The sequence below is a fragment of the Bos taurus genome, chromosome 2 (assembly GCF_002263795.3).
Source record: "Bos taurus isolate L1 Dominette 01449 registration number 42190680 breed Hereford chromosome 2, ARS-UCD2.0, whole genome shotgun sequence".
NCBI classification, from domain to species: domain Eukaryota; kingdom Metazoa; phylum Chordata; class Mammalia; order Artiodactyla; family Bovidae; genus Bos; species Bos taurus.
Window position 1 is genome coordinate 101,776,487 of NC_037329.1, and position 22,329 is coordinate 101,798,815.

General features: G+C 39.7%; 1 protein-coding gene and 1 non-coding gene across 4 annotated transcripts in view; one reads left to right on the forward strand and one right to left on the reverse strand.

Moving 5' to 3' along the window:
- Positions 1 to 22,329, forward strand: part of SPAG16 (sperm associated antigen 16) — a 1,067,980-nt gene that overhangs the window by 438,029 nt on the left and 607,622 nt on the right. The window lies entirely within an intron of this gene.
- Positions 13,763 to 13,888, reverse strand: LOC112443670 (small nucleolar RNA SNORA11). The gene has a single exon (XR_003032079.1). It is a non-coding gene; the product is annotated as a small nucleolar RNA SNORA11 (small nucleolar RNA).

The window sequence follows — 22,329 nt, forward strand, 5'->3', positions numbered from 1 at the left end:
ACATAATTTACTCTCAAATTTACTTCTAAATAGCCTCTACTTGTTGTTTGTATGTGACAACTTTAATATCCTTTGAAAAATACTTTGAGAACTGATTTCAAATTTCTTCATTTCTGTGGTTTAAATGACTTATAGTTTACATACACAAGTGATGCTGTAAGCACTGAGAACAATTCAAAGAAGAAATCTCTAAAAGCATTAAATAAAGGAAGATTTTTATTTTCCTTTCAGTTCAGGAAGTCGCACAGTTGTGTCCGACTCTTTGTGTCCCCATGAACCACAGCACACCAGGCCTCCCTGTCCATCACCAACTCCCTGGAGCTCACCCAAACTCATGTCCATTGAGTCGGTGATGCCATCCAGCCATCTCATACTCTGTCGTCCCCTTCTCCTCCTGCCCTCAATCATTCCCAGAATCAGGGTCTTTTCAAATGAGACAGTTCTTCGCATCAGGTAGCCAAAGTATTAGAGCTTCAGCTTCAACATCAGTCCTTCCAATTAACACCCAGGCCTGATCTCCTTTAGGATGGATTGGTTGGATCTCCTTGCATTCCAGGGGACTCTCAAGAGTCTTCTCCAACACCAAAGTTCAAAAGCATCAATTCTTTGGTGCTCAGCTTTCTTCACAGTCCAACTCTTACATCCATACATGACTACTAGAAAAACCATACCCTTGACTAGATGGACATTTGTTGACAAAGTAATGTCTCTGCTTTTCAATATGCTATCTAGGTTGGTCATAACTTTCCTCCCAAGGAGTAAGCGTCTTTTAATTTCATGGCTGCAATCACCATCTGTAGTGATTTTGGAGCCCAAAGACTTAAATTCAGCCACTGTTTCCCCATCTGTTTGCCATGAAGTGATGGGACCAGATGCCATGATCTTAGTTTTCTGAATGTTGAGCTTTAAGCCAACTTTTTCACTCTCCTCTTTCACTTTCATCAAGAGGCTCTTTAGTTTTTCTTCACTTTCTGCCATAAGGGTAGTGTCATCTGCATATCTGAGCTTATTGATATTTCTCCCGGCAATCTTGATTCCAGCTTGTGCTTCTGAATCCAGCCCACCGTTTATCATGATGTACTCTGCATATAAGTTAAATAAGCAGGGTGACAATATACAGCCTTGACATACTCCTTTTCCTATTTGGAACCAGTCTGTTGTTCCATGTTCAGTTCTAACTGTTGCTTCCTGACCTGCATACAGGTTTCTCAAGAGGCAGGTCAGGTGGTCTGGTATTCCCTTCTCTTGAAGAATTTCCCACAATTTATTGTGACCCACAATAACTCTGGGAGTTGGGTATGGACAGGGAGGCCTGGTGTGCTGTGATTCATGGGGGTCACAAAGAGTCAGACACGACTGAGCGACTGAACTGAATTGAACTAAACTGAAGTGCTAGACATGAAAAAACTGAACTGAGTGGATTTGAATATGCATTGCTTCTCAAATGTCTTAGGTTGGTTTCTTTTTTAAAATAGCTAATACCTTTAAATATAACTAGGTCTTCTGTTCACAAACATCATCCATTAAATTAAGTAGCTCAGTTGGTAAAGAATCTGCCTGCAATGCAGGAGACCTTTGTTCAATTTCTGGGTCAGGAAGACCCGCTGGAGAAGGGATAGGCTATCCAGTCCAATATTCTTGGGCTTCCCTTGTGGTCAGCTGGCAAAGAATCTGCCTGCAATGTGGGAGACCTGGGTTCAATTCCTGGGTTAGGAGGATTCCCTGGAGAAGGGAGAGGTTACCCACCCCAGTATTCTGGCCTGGAGAATTCCATGGACTGTATATATAGTCCATGGGGTTGCAAAGAGTTGGATACAACTGAGCAACTTTCACTTACATCAAATCTAGATTTAAGAAACTCTTCAACTTTTTATAAAGTATAATAAAGACTTCTCATTACATCAGTGAGGTATGTTTAAAGGACCAGGGTGTTTTGAATTAAAGTTCAAACTTTGTCCTTAAGTATTCATTTTATTCCTATTTAGAATACTCTTAATATAAGGGAATTTCTTGGATAAGTTCCTATTGTATTCTTAAAAACTCGCTGGATTTGAAATGAAAATTATTTTAATTACCATGACAGAAAAATCAATATATTATTTCTTTCCGGTAGTTTGTTTTATATGAGTTCTTTTAAGAAGTGAAATTATATCGGATATAACATATGCACATTATACAGTTTTAGCATGTAAGTGGTAGCTCAAGTCATAATGATAGCTCTATTTTATAAGCTTTATTTTAAAACAAAGTATCTAGTCTTTCTGCAAAGAGAAAGGAGTACTAAAAATAGATTCTTAGTTTTCTACATGTTCTCTTTCCTAGTCTTTGTTCTTATGCTTTGTCTTTTCCATTACCTCCTGTTGATTATTTTATTTTTTAATTAACTTATTTTAATTGGAGGCTAATACTTTACAATATTGTGGTGGTTTTTTCCATATATGTACATGAATCAGTCATGGGTGTACATGTGTCCCCCATCCCGAACCTCCCTCCCCATCCCATCCCACTGGATTGTCCCAGTGCGCCGGCCTTGCGTACCCTGTTTCATGCATCAAACTTGGACTAGTCATCTATTTCACATATGGTAATACACATAGTTCAATGTTATTCTCTCAAATAATCCCACCCTTGTCTTCTCCCACAGAGTCCAAAAGTCTGTTCTTTATATCTGTGTCTCTTTTGCTGTCTTGCATATAGGGTTGTCGTTACCATCTTTCTAAATTCCATATATATGTGTTAATATACTGTATTGGTGTTTTTCTTTCTGAGTTGCTTCACTCTGTATAAAAGACTCCAGCTTCATCCACCTCATTACAGCTGATTCAAATGATTATATTATTTTAATTTAAACTCTGTTTCCAAAATTCTTACCTCCAGACAGTTGTTGAGATGGGGGAAATAAAATTGTTGGACTGGGTGACATTTTACAGAATATACTAAATGTTTCACAAGTTACATGGATACATTTTATTTAATACTTTCTAAAGCATTTTTTCATTTAATTCTTATAGCAATCCTTGAAAACAAGCAATAATATTATATGCCCTGAATCTTACAATGGAAGAAACAGATTTAGATTTATAAACGGAATAACACATGAGATTATAGTTAATAAGGGACTTATAATTGAAACACAGTTTCTAATTCTGTCTTAATGCAGTCTTAAATTTCATGTTTTGACTTCTCTGTAGGGATAAATGACATGAATCTAAAGCTTTAGATTATCCAAAATTCATTTAAATTTGGCTTTAGAATGTTTTCTGTTTGGTCACTATTAAAACTAATATGTAGGTTAAAACTAATATGTAGGTTGAAGGTGAAAGATTGGTGTGATAATGAGAGCCTATAAGAATAAAATCCAGTGCATTTAAATGACAAGTGAGCCCCCCTTAAGTATACTGTTGAAGATAATTGAGAGTTCATTCTAAAAGTCTAGGACAGTTCTGTCCAATGTGATAGTTGTGAGACAGAGCCTATAAATATTGCAGGTAATGAGATCCAATGATTAGCAATAATTAAAGATTCATATTAGCAGATTTTGGAAATTATTTTCAAGTGATTGGACTCAGATTAATGTTAAACATAAGCTGTTTACATAACAGTATATAAAAGTCTATTGTAATTAATCAATACATAAAATTGATACTGTTAGTACTAGTCGTTTCTACAGATTTATGTTTTTACATTGGAAAGGAACCTTAAATTCCTATGCTTTCAAGCTTTTCCTAGTTGTTATTAATAGATCCCTTATCTAAAAAGATCAAATTTCTGCCTTCTGAAAATAGACACCCTTTTATCATAAGTTATATACAAACTCATACTTGCTCATTCCTGTTCACATTAATAAAACTAGTGGCATAAATAAATAGATGACATTTATCATCATTTATATATGTCTTCAAATCTGGTTATATAAAAAATAGTTATTTTCAAAACAATCATAAAAGAATATTGAACTACAAAATAAAGGAGTGAAGAAGAATCTGTGCTTGTTTTTTGTGGAGTAAAGGCTTTCTATAGTTCCTAATTTATGATTCTAAGAATCAGCTGACTTTGAGATGGTTATGCATTCTTTGGCAAAACAGATCTGAAAGCTGTCACTAATTCTGTCATTTATTCTCATTGTTTTCACTGTGCACTAAAAGATTAACAGTAAAAATTGTATTTTGGAAGATTGACAGATTGTCTAGGCTTATGCTACCTTAGTTCCACAGTCAAATGCGTTTTGCACAACGCAAGGTACACAGTGTTTTTCAGGGCAACAAAATAAGTCGCACATCATTCCACACTGTCCAGACAACCTTCTTTCAAGCCAGGAAGATGAAAGAACTAAAGGTCAGTTCCAAATACAGTAAGGTAAAGAAAATGAGGCCACGTATGAGACAGTAGGAGAGAAGGAAGTTGGAAGAGCAAGATGGCAGGAACAGAGAGTCTGAGATGGAACCTTGAGATTGCCAAATTGCTGTTCTCAATCTCATTTATTTATGGTCCCTGAATTTAGGAGCAAATTTGGAAGGAGATGAAAGTATTCTAAGCTTAGAAATAATTGAGCTCCTGATAGTGATTGTGGGAACCACATATTCAGTGTGAATAGTAATTTGCTTATTTGACAAGATTTGAGTTTGCTCTATTCATGTATAAAATCAGAGTGATACACTTTATAAATGCCAAGTCACATTGTTATAAATTCCATATAAACAGTAGGCATTTACATTTGGTCCTCCATATCCAGGGATATTCACAGATTCAACCAACCATGAAATGAAAATATTTGGGGAAAAATTTCTAGAAAGTTTTAAAAATAAAAACTTGAATTTGCTACATGCCAGCAGCTGTTTACCCAGCATTTCCATTGTGCTAGGTTTTTATTTATTTATTTTTTTATTGAAGTATATTTGACATACAGCTTTGTGTTACTTTCAGGTGTAGAGCAAAGTGATTTAGTTATATATGAGTATACATATATATTATTTTTCAGATTCCTTTCCATTATAAGTTATTGACTTTACTTCCCTGTGCTATAAAAAAGGTTCTTGCTGTTCATCTTTTTTTATACATACTAGTGTATGCTTGTTAATTTCAAACTCCTAAATTATCCCTCCCCCACTTTCCCCTTTGATAACCATGTTTGTTTTCAATGTTTGTGAATCTGTTTTTTATTTTGTAAATAAGTTCATTTGTAATAAGTAATCTAGAGATGCCTCAAAGCATTTGGGGGGATATGCATAGGTTATATGCATATACAGTACCATTTACTATAAGGGTCTTGAACATCCATGGAATTTGTATCCATGGGCAGGGAGGGTTCTGGGATAGTCACCTGGGGAATAGAGGGACTGCTATGCTTAATTAAGTATAGGTCATTTATGGAAAATTACCACTTTCTCATGTCATCAAAACACAAAAGACTGATTGAAAAGAATGTGAGGAAAGCCCATGTATTTTGGTTTGCATTTTGCTTATGCTATAAGGAAAAGACTTAGTTCTTTTCCCACTAATCTTCTCATACAGGAGGTTTTTAGCCATAGGCGATGGTTTTGAGGACTTGGTCTTCATGATGAGAGATGATGGGGAAGAATGTTTTCAATCTTGGCAGAATCCTGATTGGCTCCTCAGTAGTGACTATTAGACAGACATCAGGACAGGGAGAGGTCAGTCAGACAAAAGGAGATATACAAAAGTGTTCAGTTCAGTTCAGTCGCTCAGTCGTGTCTGACTCTTTGTGACCCCACGAACCGCAGCACGCCAGGCTTCCCTGTCCATCAGCAACTCCTGGAGTCTACTCAAACTCATGTCCATCGAGTCGGTGATGCCATCCAGCCATCTCATCCTCTGTCGTCCCCTTCTCCTCCTGCCCTCAATCTTTCCCAGCATCAGGGTCTTTTCCAATGAGTCAGCTCTTTGCATCAGGGGGCCAAAGTATTGGAGTTTCAGCTTCAGCATCAGTCCTTCCAGTGAACACCCAGGACTGATCTCCTTTTGGATGGACTGGTTGGATCTCCTTGCAGTCCAAGGGGTTCTCAAGAGTCTTCTCCAACACCACAGTTCAAAAGCATCAATTCTTTGGTGCTCAGCTTTCTTCACAGTCCAACTCTCACATCCATACATGACCACAGGAAAAACCATAGCCTTGACTAGACGGACCTTTGTTGGCAAAGTAATGTCTCTGCTTTTAAATATGCTATCTAGGTTGGTCATAACTTTCCTTCCAAGGAGTAAGCGTCACTCACAAAACCTTATTAACTATTTTGCTTGTGACTGACTCTCATACAAGTTACAGAGAAATCAAAAATTCTTCTAAAAACTACCCCCAAATCATTTATATTTTCTTACATGTATCAGCTTGCAATTCAGTTTCTTGTCATGATCTGACTGTATAACTCAGTAATTTTCTGAAATAAGCAACTATTCCTTTTTTTCCAGACATGGTTTAAAAAAATAACATTTTCTTTTGAGAAAAGCACCTACTTGGATTTTGGAAATAAAGACAGTAATGTATTTTTAATATTGGTCTGAAAAAATGAACATCTGATCCCCTGAGAGAAATAATATTAAGCATACTCATTTTATAAAAGAAGTAAAAGTGTTAAGAGAAATAAAATATATAAACTGTCTGTGATTATTCAGAGTTTAATTTGTACGCTTTTCATTTGGTGAATTATTCATATGCTTTTATTCTCTTTTTTCATCTTAATGCCTACGTTTCTCTATTTTTCACACCTCCCAGAAAAAAAAAGTAGATTACAAATGCAGAAACAGAAGAAAATCCCCAAATCATATTCAAAATATTTGTTTTTAGAATAGAAAGTTAAAAAAAAAAAAAAACTAGCATAGTAAGAAGTAAAATTACTAGGAAAGATCAGAGAGTTCTGAGCAGCTATTTTAAGTGTTTTAATTGATAGTCTTTTGTTTCAAATAGATTTTAGTCTAGAGTACTAATACTTAGGACTCTTTTGTTTGCTGTTTAAAACATGTATCTATTAATAGCTATAAAGTTAATATATCTCTATAAGTAGAAACAAGTGAATATTAGAAATTTTGAGGAAACCTTATAATTTCAATAAATGTAGGTTCCCTGCAAGTTGGAAGATGGACTGATCACCTTTAATGATCACCTGTGACAGCCATATGAAAAGAAAGTCCCTTGGAATATGGCAGGATGATAGATTGGATACAAATTACAGTTCTTAGGTAGAGTAGATCCGCCTTCTCCTGAGAGACAGTAATTTAAGATGATCCTACGAAAATGTAATAAGATGGTAATGAAGCATAGTAAATAAAAAGTGATACAAGATGTCTTATGACAAGGATTTGATGGTCTTATGTGCTAAGGGGCGGGGGGTGGTGCAAAGGTAAGAGCGAAGGAGAAAGATTTTACTTTTGAATTATTTTATAAGTCAAACCTCCCACTGTTTCAGTATTTTCCAAGAGGCTACCTGCGTAGCCTGAAAAGATAGAAAAACCCTAAATAGTTCCAGAGGTCCCAACTGAGCACCTAAAGTGCTCACTGTGTTCTTCGCAGCAGTTTCTTAATAAGAATTCTAGTCTCTTTTTCAGTGGTTCTTCCTACCTTCTTAACTTACAACTTTCTGCATCTTGGGGTCAAAAAAGTCCTTGAAGAGAAAACCATTGCTAAATATTGGGCTTATATCCCTGTGCCTTTCTTCTTTCCAGAATCCCTGCTGCTCAAATTTTGGTTTCTTTGGCAGCCATGAACTGCAGTTCGTTATTTATAAATATTTATTGATTATCTATTACATACCAAGTACTGGACTAAAAGCTAGTTAAGAATTGAAAACAAAAACAGATATGGTCTTTGCCTTCATGCAATTTAAAATCTACTAGAGGACTTCCCTGGTGGGTCAGAGGTTAAAGCATCTGCCTCCAATGTGGGAGACCGAGGTTCGATTCCTGGGTCGGAAAGATCCCCTGGAGAAGGAAATGGTAACCCACACCAGTATTCTTGCCTGGAGAATCCCATGGACAGAGGAGCCTGGCGGGCTAAAGTGCACGCGGTTGCAAAGAGTCAGACACGACTGAGTGACTTCACTTCACTTCAGAGGACAGACATATCAAGTAATTGCTTAAATACAAGTAGAACTGAAATTGAGATAAGTGAAAGGAACTACAAGGTGCTGCAAAACCATGTATTAGGTAAAACTGACTTTGCTACAGAGGTCAGGAGATGACACTTTAATTAAGGATGAGTAAGGGGAGGATGGACGTGAGTCTCAGTGAACTCCGGGAGTTGGTGATGGACAGGGAGGCCTGGCGTGCTGCGATTCACGGGGTCGCAAAGAGTCGGACACGACTGAGCGACTGATCTGATCTGATCTGATCTGAAGGGGAGGAGGCAGAGAAGACGATGGCACCCCACTCCAGTATTCTTGCCTGGAAAACCCCATGGACGGAGGAGCCTGGTGGGCTGCAGTCCATGGGGTCTCTAGAGTCGGACACGACTGAGCGACTTCACTTTCACTTTTCACTTTCATGCATTGGAGAAGGAAATGGCAACCTACTCCAGTGTTCTTGCCTGGAGAATCCCAGGGACGGCGGAGCCTGGTGGGCTGCCGTCTATGGGGTCGCAAAGAGTCGGACATGACTGAAGCGACTTACCAGCAGCAGCAGCAGCAGCAAGGGGAGGAGGAGAGTGAAGAGCATTCCTGGAAAAGGGGGCACAGGTGCTAAAACTGTGTACCATGGAGAGAGTAAGAGATGGAGAGATGACCCGTGTTCCTAAAATGAGATAGAATTTTGGGAAATTCGATGTGTGATAGGTAAGATAATGCTGGAGGCCAGTTTGCAGTGCCTTTTAAGCCACGCTAAGAAGCTTTGTCTTCATCCTCAGCACAAGAGAGGTCTTTGAAAGATTTCAAACAAGGGGATAATACAGTGAGAAATTCTTATTGGAAACAATGACCTGTATTTCATTAAGCATTATAATGTCAGTTTTGCTGTTGAAGAGTCTAAAATTCAGAGAGATTATCAGATATTCATGATCATAGCCCTATTAAGTGATAGAGTTGAGATGCAAACTCACACTTCTGTTTCTTGGCTTAGTGATCCTCTCTTTAACCCAAGTTGCTTTCTGTGAAACAAGAGCACACATGGAAAGGACTTAAAGGTAAACACTGCTGGTTCAGTTTGATGACCCCTGGAGAAGAGAGGTCAGTCTTAAGCTCTGTATTTTCAAACTAGAATAAAAAAGACCAGATTGGTGGAGAAATTGATGTTATGGCATATGGGGAATAGCTGCAGGAACTAGGTAACTTTCTGCTAAAGAGAAAGGTGAGTGGTTGTATCATGACAATTATCTTCGGATATTAAAGAATACAAATTTACTCTACAGGGCTCCATAGAGCTAACCAAGGCCAGTGGGGTTGATGTACAGGAAAGTACATTATAGGGTCTTAGAAGAATTCTCTGGGGATGGGTGTTGCCAAACTCCAGGACTGTAGTAGAATTTTTCTATTATGTAGAATATATGAGCAGAGCTTGATTGCTACTTGTGAACTACATTACAGAAAAAAATTATCCTTGGAGCAGATAAATGAACCCTGTGACACCTAATAGTTCTCCCAACTCATTTCTGTGATTCTCTGATATATAAATAATTAAATGTAGTATTTTGAATTTAAAATAAAATTTTAATTTTTTAAATGAAAAAACATGTAAAATATCATGTATGAAACGAGATGCCAGTCCAGGTTCGATGCACGATACTGGATGCATGGGGCTAGAGCACTGGGACGACCCAGAGGGATGGAATGGGGAGGGAGGAGGGAGGAGGGAGGAGGGTTCAGGATGGGGAACACATGTACACCTGTGGTGGATTCATTTTGATATTTGGCAAAACTAATACAATTATGTAAAGTTTAAAAATAAAATAAAATGAAAAATAAAATAAAATGAAAAAAAATAAATTGTTTAAAATAAAAAAAAAACAAGTATAAAAATATACTAAAATGTCTATAAGGCAAATAAATTTTCTCATATTTCAAATTACTCTTTAAAAAATATGTCTTCATGTAAAATGATTTTTAAAAGCTGAGTTCTATGTACTGTGGCAGATCAGACATACCAAGTTATATAAAAAAGATCAATTCCTTGAAAAGCTTTATTGAGAAATATTGATCATTAATTTAAAAAATTAGACATGCTATAAATTGCTGTATATGTACAATAAATGGAGTTTTATTATCCAGTTTTAATGTCTAACTTGATCGTTGCTTTAAAATTGATGCTTCCGTTGTTAGAATGCTGCTGCTGCTGCTGCTGCTAAGTCACTTCAGTCGTGTCTGACTCTGTGCAACCCCATAGACGGCAGCCCACCAGGCTCCCCCGTCCCTGGGACTCTCCAGGCAAGAGTACTGGAGTGGGTTGCCATCTCCTTCTCCAGTGCATGAAAGTGAAAAGTGAAAGCAATCGATTAGAATAAGGCATTGCTAATCTGCTCAGCATGAAGCTAGTAATGTTTCAAAAAACTACAGAGAGCATTGTCCTGTTAAAAAACAAAAAACTATAAATGTTGAAGTTTTTCAAGTGAAGAATGATACCTGCAATCTGAGATGTTAATTTGTGATTGTTCACTGAGGCCTGTTTTACAGCCTTGTGACCAGTAATGAATATACCTTTTGCTTCTGCCACCAGATGGCAGAAGTAGGCATTATTAGCTAGGAGTTTACAGTTAAAGTGCTTTCATATTTTTTAGGTAATTGAATTAAATCAAAACAGACAATCTGAATGTTTTTAATAGCTCTTGTGACAAGTTTGGTAATGGTAAGATGGAAAATATTAGCCAAGTGAGACTTTAGAATTAAATTCATTGTAATTTTTTAAGTATTCCCTTAGAATAGCAGCCACCTTTATTTAAAAAAAAAAAAAAAAAAGTTTCACAATGAATTTCCATGGACATGTTTTAATGCATTGTGTAAAATTTTAATTATTTCTTTATAAATTGCTGTGTCGATATAAAGGCAGTCAGTGGACCTATAAATAGGGGTAAATTTTAAAGCCAGTTGACTTACAAATAGGGGTAAATTTTTAAGCATTATGTACAATGTAAAGGAAGAAATGTATAATATAGTTATTAAGATATTAATAGATGATTTAAAGGAAAATTTAGAAGTGTTCCAAGTAAGATTCAAACAAGTGCATGTATATTAATATAAAATTACCTGACAAACCTTAATAAGATAAAAAGATATTAAAATTAATTTATCTAGATCCTCTTACAAAAGGATACATGACTTCTTCAATAAATAGCAAATGCTGTGACTTATCAAGAGATGTTTTTAAGGATCAGGAGGCATTAACTTGTTTTCAATATCAATTTATATTTTTCATATCCATTCACATTTTCTGAAAAATCCTGCTTCCTCGTGTCCTATTAACTCTTCAGCCCTCCATATCTGACTTATCATCCTACCCATGATAAAGGAAATATTCATATCTAGTAAGTTTATCTGGTTAGAGTCATTTATAAGGACAGTTTCTTTGCCACCCAACAGATTGTTTTGATTTTAAACTCACAGTAGCAAGTGACGAAACTGACTGTGCTTTCCTTCTGAAAACATGCTGTTTCCTTGCCTTGCATAATACCACACTGCTCCATATCCCTTTTTACATTCCCTTTTATTTTAGTCTCTTTGGTGGGACGGGCTTCTGGTCCTTTACACTACCTGCAGATGTCAGAGACATAGAACAATTTGTTTTCTCTCTCAACATTTCTTTATGTGGTGTCATTCATTCTTTTGTCTCTAAAGGTTACCTCTGTGGTGAAGTCTCCCAGACTAGCCTATTCACTCCCACCCTAGCCCATTTATCTCCATTGACCTCCAGGCTCATATCAATTTCCTCCTTGAAATGATTGTCTTTTATTCTAGTATTGATACATTTCCCCTTTGGATGTCACTGACTTTATGTAGAGGCTAGATTAGTTTTACTGCATAGCCTTCTACTTTGTGGTAAAAATGTAAAAAAAATATGCTACAATAAAAACCACAACCTACATTTTTATCACAAGTTAAAACAAAAGATGACTGTACACTAGAGTGTACAGTTGTGAAGTACCACAACTCTCCTTCAGATGTAGGATATTTTTATGAGATAAATTTGTGATTTTATTAGCCAGTATAAATTTACAGTGACCTGTAAACTTTTTTGATCTAAAAATTTTATTTTGCATCACAGTTCAACAAACACACGTGCATAATGCATTGTTGTTGTTTAGTCGATAAGTCATGTCCAACTCTTTTGCAACCCCAAAGAATATAGCTTGCCAGGCTCCCCTGTCCATGGGATTTCCCAGACAAGAATACTATAGTGAGTTGCTGCTTCCTTCTCCTGGGTATCTTCCCAACCCAGGGATGGAAACCGTGACTCCTGCTTGGCAGGCAGATTCCTTCCCACTGAGCCACCAGGGAAGCCATATTGGGCTCCAGAATCACTGCAGAGGGTGATTGCAGCCATGAAATTAAAAGACGCTTACTCCTTGGAAGGAAAGTTATGACCAACCTAGATAGCATATTCAAAAGCAGAGACATTACTTTGCCCACAAAGGTCCGTCTAGTCAAGGCTATGGTTTTTCCAGTGGTCATGTATGGATGTGAGAGTTGGACTGTCAAGAAAGCTGAGCACCGAAGAATTGATGCTTTTGAACTGTGGTGTTGAAGAAGACTCTTGAGAGTCCCTTGAACTGCAAGGAGATCCAACAAGTCCATTCTGAAGGATATCAGTCCTGCGTGTTCACTGGAAGGATTGATGCTGAAGCTGAAACTCCAATACTTCAGCCACCTCATGCGAAGAGCTGACTCATTGGAAAACACCCTGATGCTGGGAGGGATTGAGGGCAGGAGGAGAAGGGGACAACAGAGGATGAGATGGCTGGATGGCATCACTGACTCAATGGACGTGAGTGTGGATAAACTCTGGGAGTTGGCGATGGACAGGGAGGCCAGGCATGCTGCGATTCATGGGGTCACAAAGAGTCGGACATAACTGAGCAACTGAACTGAACTGAAACATATATAAAAATGAAACAAATTTTCACCAAAAACAATCCTTGAGTGTTAATTTTTTTGAAACATTTTTTTTTTAAAGCAGTCTTAGGCATACAACACATCTAATAGAAAGTACAGAAATTCCCCCATGTACCCCCTCCTATTACATGTATAGCCATTATCAGCAGAGTGGTACCTTTTTAAAAAAACCAAAAATGAACTCCATTGAACACATTATAATCACCAAGGTGCTCAGTTCATCTCAGGGTCCACTTTAATGAAGTGAATAGTGTTTACATTCCATGCATTTGGACAGAAGTATAATGACATATAGCCTTCCCTTAAGGCTCTGATGACAAAGAATCTGCCTGCAATGCAGGAGACCTGAGTTCCATCCCCACATCGAGATGGATATAATGACATGTATCCATCATTATAATATCATTCAAAATGTTTTCACTGCTCATAAAAAATTCTGTACTCTGTATTCCTCTCCCCATGAACCTCTGGCTACTATTGATCTTTTTACTGTCTCCATAGTTTTGCCTTTTCCAGAATGGCATATAGTTGGAACCTATTTTTAATTTTTTTCTCTCTCCTTGAAAAGAGAGGTTCAAAGCCCTTATAGGACCATTTATGGCCCACCAGAACCAAACACACTCTAGGTGGCAAGCTTCCCCACTGAATACTGTAGCTTTTCTTCCAGTATCGAGTCCTGTCCCACTGGTCCTGCCCAGCAGCCACGTAGAGGTACAGGGGTCACCCCCTAGTTATTCATAGGAAGGTCATACATTTTGTGTCCCTTGTCACAATGAACCCACATTCCTATCAGCTGTGTTGTAAGCACATGAGCCATTTCTTCAGGTCCCCTTCTGTGAGCATATCCACAGGACTAAGATATTAATAAAGGATTTTGAAATTTTATTTCTGTATAGAGCAGAAGGAGCTATACAACTGAGGTATGATTAAATTTACCAATTAGACTATTCAGGGCTCAAATGTAAACTTGAGCTAGTGCATGCATGCTCAGTCATGTCTAACTCTTTGTGACCCCATGGACTGTAGCCCACCAGGCTCCTCTGTGGGATTTTCCAGGCAAGAACACTGGAGTGGGTTGCCATTTCCTACTCCAGGGGATCTTCCCAACCCAGGGATTGAACCTTTGTCTCTTGAGTCTCCTGCATTAGGTGGACGGGTTCTTTATCACTGCAGTCACCCCAGTGCATGTTAATTCACACATGTCTTAATTCATAAATTTTTTAACGTAGGGATTCTTAGTTTATACTGGTTGTTTTTTATATGAAAATACCTATGTACTTGCATATATCTCTAATGCATATTTTACACTTATTGTTTAATCTGGCTTGGAGTGGGAAACTGCCAAGAGTCATTCTCCCTGCAAGGCTAGTTAGTGGCCTATGACATGTCTTGGTGTGAAATATTTTGCCCAGCTGAAAACAGGAATGCAGCAATGGAAATTCTGATGAGAAGAATGTGAGATATCCAAATTTTGGCAAATTAAAAAATTTTGAGAATTTAGTTGGAAGTCCATAAGACATTATGACATTGTAAGGCAGGTGTGGAGAAAAAGAGAGTGAGGGGCACAGTCAGGAAAGAAAAGGGAAATTTATTAGAGGAAGATGATAGGGTGATTGGCCGTTAAGAAGAACCAGCATCTGCCTTTCTGACAGGGTCTTGCTTATACCCCTCCAATGAAAAATTCTCTGAAGGGATGGTTAATTTTTAGCCTGTAGCTGAATCCTGCAGTCATGTAGCCAGAGGTCTGGAATCCGGTGGTCTCGTAGCCTTGAGAAGGTAGATGGCAGTGGGAAAACAGAATGTTACTTGGGAAATTTGGTCAGTTTCAAGCGTCACTGTGACTTTATTCTTTGTGAGGTCAACATAATGAGCCATTTTAACAATAAGCCTCCATGTAGACCCTATCAAACATGAACCTTCAGAAAAGACAAGATAATATAAAAGATAAAAGTCTTCCAGAGAATATATTTATCTCCTAACTGTATCCAAATGACACAGATGTGGGGACATGTCACCTCTTCAAAGAAGGAAAATCTCAGGTTAGCCATTTGATGAGAGAGTTTGAAGATACAGAGAACACATCAGAAGGGCTTGAGAAAAGGAAGTCAGCATAGCAGGAAGATTAAGGAACAAAGAATATCAGAGCATGAGGGTTTGGGAAAATATTTGCCTTTAGTTTGGTGGTGGAGGGTTGCTGGGATGGTGGCATAACTAATATTACTTGGCTTTGAAGCCAAATCCAGCATGTGAATCTCAGCATTTTGGGTGAAGTAGAAAAGAACAGCTTTATTGCTTTGTCAGGCAGAGGGGGACACAATGGACTAAATCCCTCAAAACTGGAGAGGATGGTGAGGAATTTCACAGTAATAGTTCAAAGAGGGCATGATCAACTCATGAGCATTCTTCTGACTGGCTGGTGGTGAAGTAAGTGGGAGTCAGCATCGTCAACCTTCTGCTTCCAACGGGTCTGGGATCTGTGTGGTTGTGGGCAGGTAGTTAACTTCTCCCACCTGGTAGGGATTTCAGTATCTGGAAAACAGCTCAAAGATACTGACAAACCTAGACAGCATATTAAAAAGCAGAGACATTACTTTACTGACAAAAGTCTGTCTACTTAAAGCTATGGTTTTTCCAGTAGTCATGTATGGATGTGGGAGTTGGACCATAAAGAAAGCAGAGTACCGAAGAATTGATGCTTTTGAACTGTGGTGCTGGAGAAGACTCTAGCATCAATCCTTAAGGAAATCCTAAAGGAAATCAGTCCTGAATATTCATTGGAAGGACTGATGTTGAAACTCCAATAATGTGGCCACCTGATGCGAAGAACGGACTCATTTGAAAAGGCCCTGATGCTGGGAAAGATTGAAGGCAGGAGGAGAAGGGGATGACAGAGGATGATATGGTTGGATGGCATCACCAACTCTATGGACATAATTTTGAGTAGGCTCTGGGAATTGATGATGGACAGGGAAGCCTGGCGTGCTGCGGTCCATGAGTTTGCAGAGTCTGACACAACTGAGTGAATGAACTGAACCTAACTTAGGGGGAGCCAGAACATGCCCGGAGGCTGCATTTTTGTTTCTTTTGACTGTTCCTCCCTTGCCTTTCAGCATCCCCTCCCTTCCCTAATTAGCAACTGTTTGAACCTGCTTCTTGGTACTCAAGGAAGATCTTGGAGGCTTAAAGAAGCCTATTTCCTTTAATGAAAGAAGCCTATTTCCTGTAGTCAAAGAAATGGGAGATACAGAAAGGCTGTTGTGTCCAGGAGCCCCACAGGGTCATGCTTGGTTTCAGCTTCAGGTATTCGGATATCGGCTTCAGATGTTTTGATTGCGGAACTGGTTGAGAGTCTCAGATAATATCTGGTCCACTGTTAGTAGGAATGTGAAGGTGCTGATACTTCAAACTTGTTCTCAGTGTCTTATTGTTCAGAAGTACATTTCTATTCTGGAACAGTGAGCAGGGTCCTGTAGGTTTCCTAGGTGGCTCAGTGGTAAAGAATTCGCAGGCCAACCAGGAGAGGTGGGAGACTGTTTGATCCTAGGTCAGGAAGATCCCTTGGAGGAGGAAGTGGAAACCCACTCCAGTATTCTTGCTGGGAAATCCCATGGACAGAGGAGCCTGTAGGGCTACAGTCTGTGGGGTCTCAAGGAGTTGAACATGACTTAGTGACTGAGCCCAGTGATGAGTAAGGACTACTGTAAGGACTGTGGGGTAGCGTTTGGCCCTCCTTTTGGTCCAGGCTTGTGTACAATGTGGAGAACAAGAGAGAATTAGTGATAAACTTAGGCCACTCTGGAAATCTTGTTTTCTTACTTTTATTAACTATGAAAAGGAAGCAATAGTTAATGCATATACTTTTAAGAAGAATTCAAATGTGTTATTATTTAATTTTTACACTTTTCTGCTTATTTTTAAGAAAAGACTTCTTTCCTGTATTAATAGTGTAAACGTTAGGGCTTGTCACTCAATGTACTTCTTGGGAATACAAAATCTTTTTTATTTACTAATGACTATAATTAAGGTACATGTTTTCTAAAAAGCCAGCAATTAGGCTCCATAATAAACATATGGTACTGTTAGCTGTGAAGACAAGCCAGGGCACGATGAGGGTTTGCTTTCCTTTCTATTTCCTTCCAGTTTACATCCTTGTAAACCTCTTGAATACCCCGTGCCTGTGTATGCAAGTGTGCTTCTGCATGTAATATGGTCATGACAGCACAAGAGTGGTAGGCTGTCAGTGCAGTGAGGAGGACCAATGCTCTTATTTGATGACAAGCTGGGAGTTTTCCTCTTTGCTTTCTCTTCTCCATTCCTTCCCATCTTTTCTTCTATACCCCAGCACACTTCACTCCTGAAAAGAAAGGAGATGAGATGAAAAGTATAAGTTCAGCTAGAAAAAGAACAAAAGGCAAATGTGCCCTCGACTCCTGAGAAGGAAATGCAGTCTCCCAAGTTATGGTGTTTAGTCAAGCAGGTGATTGAGGCCTGAGATGATTTTATACTGATAATAGATAGATAGATAAAATATTTATTTTTTGTTTCTGTTGTTTAGTCACTGAGTTGTGTCTGACTCTTTGTGACCCCATGGACTGCAGCACTCTAGATTTTCCTGTCCTTCCCTATCTCCTGGAGTTTGCTCAAACTCATGTCCATTGAGTTTATGATGCCTATAATCCTAACATAAAATGAGCTGTAACTATCAGTAAAATTGCTAATGAATGGCTTTAGCATGGTAGGTCACTGGGAAAAGTCAATTACATCCCTACTTGACCTCCCTAGGGAATAGGGATGGGCCCATCCAATGACACCCCACTCCAGTAATATTGCCTGGAAAATCCGATGGAAGGAGGAGCCTGGTGGGCTACAGTCCATGGGGTCTCTAGGAGTCGGACACTGCTGAGCAACTTCACTTTCACTTTTCACTTTCGTGCATTGGAGGAGGAAATGGCAACCCACTCCAGTGTTCTTGCCTTGAGAATCCCAGGGACGGGGGAGCCTGGTGGGCTGCCACCTATGGGGTCGCACAGAGTCGGACACGACTGAAGCGACTTAGCAGCAGCAGCAACAGCAGCAGCAGCATCCTTGAAACCGTATGGAGGTGGCTGGACAGTATAGGTTGACTGCTGCAGGCTCCTCAAAGAGGTTCAGGCAAGTTGAAAGAATATAGAAAGAGAAAATACGTAATCATGATTTCAGGGTTAGGGGCAATTCAACAAAAGCTAAGGAGTGGGTATAATAACAGGAATCAAAAGCACAGCGAAGCTGAGATAGGGACCAAAAAGGTGGAGGTTCAGAGTCACATAATGAGAAGAACTGGGGTCCTTTACTTGCTTAAGTTCAGTTCAGTTAAGTCACTCAGTCGTGTCCAACTCTTTGAGACCCCATGAATCGCAGCATGCCAGGCCTCCCTGTCCGTTACCAACTCCCGGAGTTCACCCAGACTCACGTCCATCGAGTCAGTGATGCAATCCAGCCATCTCATCCTCTGTCGTCCCCTTCTCCTCCTGCCCCCAATCTCTCCCAGCATCAGAGTCTTTTCCAATGAGTCAACTCTTTGCATGAGGTGGCCAAAGTACTGGAGTTTCAGCTTTAGCATCATTCCTTCCAAAGAAATCCTAGGGCTGATCTCCTTCAGAATGGACTGGTTGGATCTCCTTGCAGTCCAAGGGACTTTCAAGAGTCTTGTCCAACACCACAGTTCAAAAGCATCAATTCTTCGGCACTCAGCTTTCTTCAGAGTCCAACTCTCACATCCATACATGACCATAGGAAAAACCATAGCCTTGACTAGATGGACCTTTGTGGGCAAAGTAATGTCTCTGCTTTTGACTATGCTATCTAGGTTGGTCATAACTCTCCTTCCAAGGAGTAAGCGTCTTTTAATTTCATGGCTGCAGTCACCATATGCACTGATTTTGGACCCCCCCCCCCAAAAAAAAAAAAGTCTGACACTGTTTCCACTGTTTCCCCATCTATTTCCCATGAAGTGATGGGACCGGATGCCATGATCTTCGTTTTCTGAATGTTGAGCTTTAAGCCAACTTTTTCACTCTCCAGTTTCACTTTCATCAAGAGGCTTTTTAGTTCCTCTTCACTTTCTGCCATAAGGGTGGTATCATCTGCATATCTGAGGTTACTGATATTTCTCCTGGCAATCTTGATTCCAGCTTGTGTTTCTTCCAGTCCAGCGTTTCTCATGATGTACTCTGCATAGAAGTTAAATAAGCAGGGTGACAATATACAGCCTTGACGTACTCCTTTTCCTATTTGGAACCAGTCTGTTGTTCCATGTCCAGTTCTAACTGTTGCTTCCTGACTTGCATACAGATTTCTCAAGAGGCAGATCAGGTGGTCTGGTATTCCCATCTCTTTCAGAATTTTCCACAATTTATTGTGAGCCACACAGTCAAAGGCTTTGGCATAGTCAATAAAGCAGAAATAGATGTTTTTCTGGAACTCTCTTGCTTTTTCCATGATCCAGCAGATGTTGGCAATTTGATCTCTGGTTCCTCTGCCTTTTCTAAAACCAGCTTGAACATCAGGAAGTTCATGGTTCACATATTGCTGAAGCCTGGCTTGGAGAATTTTGAGCATTACTTTACTAGCGTGTGAGATGAGTGCAATTATGCGGTAGTTTGAGCATTCTTTGGCATTGCCTTTCTTTGGGATTGGAATGAAAACTGACCTTTTCCAGTCCTGTGGCCACTGCTGAGTTTTCCAAATTTGCTGGCATATTGAGTGCAGCACTTTCACAGCATCATCTTTCAGGATTTGGAATAGCTCAACTGAACTTCCATCACCTCCACTAGCTTTGTTTGTAGTGATGCTTTCTAAGGCCCACTTGACTTCACACTCCAGGATGTCTGGCTCTAGGTCAGTGATCACACCATCGTGATTATCTTGGTCGTGAAGATCTTTTTTGTACAGTTCTTCTGTGTATTCTTACCACCTCTTCTTAATATCTTCTGCTTCTGTTAGGTCCATACCATTTCTATCCTTTATCGAGCCCATCTTAGCATGAAATGTTCCCTTGGTATCTCTAATTTTCTTGAAGAGATCTCTAGATCTCCCCAGTCTGTTGTTTTCCTCTATTTCTTTGCATTGATCACTGAAGAAGGCTTTCTTATCTCTTCTTGCTATTCTTTGGAACTCTGCATTCAGATGCCTATATCTTTCCTTTTCTCCTTTGCTTTTTGCTTCTCTTATTTTCACAGCTATTTGTAAGGCCTCCCCAGACGGCCATTTTGCTTTTTTGCATTTCTTTTCCATGGGGATGGTCTTGATCCCTGTCTTCTGTACAATGTCATGAACCTCATTTCATAGTTCCTCAGGCACTCTGTCTATCAGATCTAGGCCCTTAAATCTACTTCTCATTTCCACTGTATAATCATAAGGGATTTGATTTAGGTCATACCTGAATGATCTAGTGGTTTTCCCTACTTTCTTCAATTTAAGTCTGAATTTAGCAATAAGGAGTTCATGGTCTGAGCCACAGTCAGCTCCTGGTCTTGTTTTTGCTGACTCTATAGAGCTTCTCCATCTTTGGCTGCAAAGAATAGAATCAGTCTGATTTCGGTGTTGACCATCTGGTGATGTCCATGTATAGAGTCTTCTCTTGTGTTGTTGGAAGAGGGTGTTTGTTATGACCAGTGCATTTTCTTGACAAAACTCTGTTAGTCTTTGCCCTGCTTCATTCCGTATTCCAAGGCCAAATTTGCCTGTTACTCCAGGTGTTTCTTTATTTCCTACTTTTGCATTCCAGTCCCCTATAATGAAAAGGACATCTTTTTTGGGTGTTAGTTCAAAAAGATCTTGTAGATCTTCCTAGAACCCTTCAACTTCAGCTTCTTCAGCATTACTAGTTGGGGCATAGACTTGGAATACTGTGATATTGAATGGTTTGCCTTGGAAACGAACAGAGATCATTCTGTCATTTTTGAGACTGCAACCAAGTACTACATTTCAGATTCTTTTGTTGACCACGATGGCTACTCCATTTCTTCTGAGGGATTCCTGCCTGCAGTAGTAGATATAATGGTCATCTGAGTTAAATTCACCCATTCCAGTACATTTTATTTCGCTGATTCCTAGAATGTCCACATTTACTCTTGCCATCTCTTGTTTGACCACTTCCAGTTTGCCTTGATTCATGGACCTGACATTCCAGGTTCCTATGCAATATTGCTCTTCACAGCATCGGACCTTGCTTCTGTCACGAGTCCTACCCACAGCTGGTATTCTTTTTGCTTTGACTCCATCCCTTCATTCTTTCCGGAGTTATTTCTCCACTGATTTCCAGTAGCATATTGGGCACCTACTGACCTGGGGAGTTCCTCTTTCAGTATCCTATCATTTTGCCTTTTCATACTGTTCATGGGCTTCTCAAGGCAAGAATGCTTAAGTGGTTTGCCATTCCCTTCTCCAGTGGACCACATTCTGTCAGATCTCTCCACATGACCCGCCCGTCTTGGGTTGCCCCACAGGCATGGCTTAGTTTCATTGAGTTAGACAAGGCTGTGGTCCTAGTGTGATTAGATTGACTAGTTTTCTGTGAGTATGGTTTCAGTGTGTCTGCCCTCTGATGCCCTCTTGCAACACCAACCGTTTTACTTGGGTTTCTCTTTGGGCGTGGGGTATCTCTTCGCGGCTGCTCCAGCAAAGCGAAGCCGCTGCTCCTTACCTTGGACGAGGGGTATCACCTTACTGCTGCCCTTCCTGACCTTCAACGTGGGATAGCTCCTCTAGGCCCTCCTGTGCCTGCGCAGCCACGGCTCCTTGGATGTGGGGTTGGTCCTCCTGGCCGCAGACCCTGGCCTCGGGCTTGGGGCGTGGGGTAGCTCCTCCCGGCCGCTGCCCCTCACTTCGGACGCGGGGTAGCTCCTCTAGGCCGTGCTTAGCGCGCCGTTCGCAGCCGCCTGCACTCAGTAAGTGAGTCACAAAGAAGAGAGAGGCCAAGAGACAGGAGGAACAAGTGTGCCATCACTTGAGAAATACCCATTTTCTAGAACTGGGACTTAGGAGTAGAGTGAAGTTGTAAGAGCCATGTGTACTGAATTGCCTGTGCAAATGAAGCCAGATATTTGTCTCTGACCCGATAGCAGAACCAAGTCTGCAGCTGGGGGCTAAGAGACTCAGCTCTGGTAATGGAGAAAGAACAGGAAACCTAGTACATTGTTACAACCAGAACATATTTTAAAAAGTAATTAGAATTGAATTTGAGAGAAATGTAATTCTTTCAGCTATTGTTCAGTAATTACCTAGGGGCGGGAGTGTGCTTGTTTTGGGA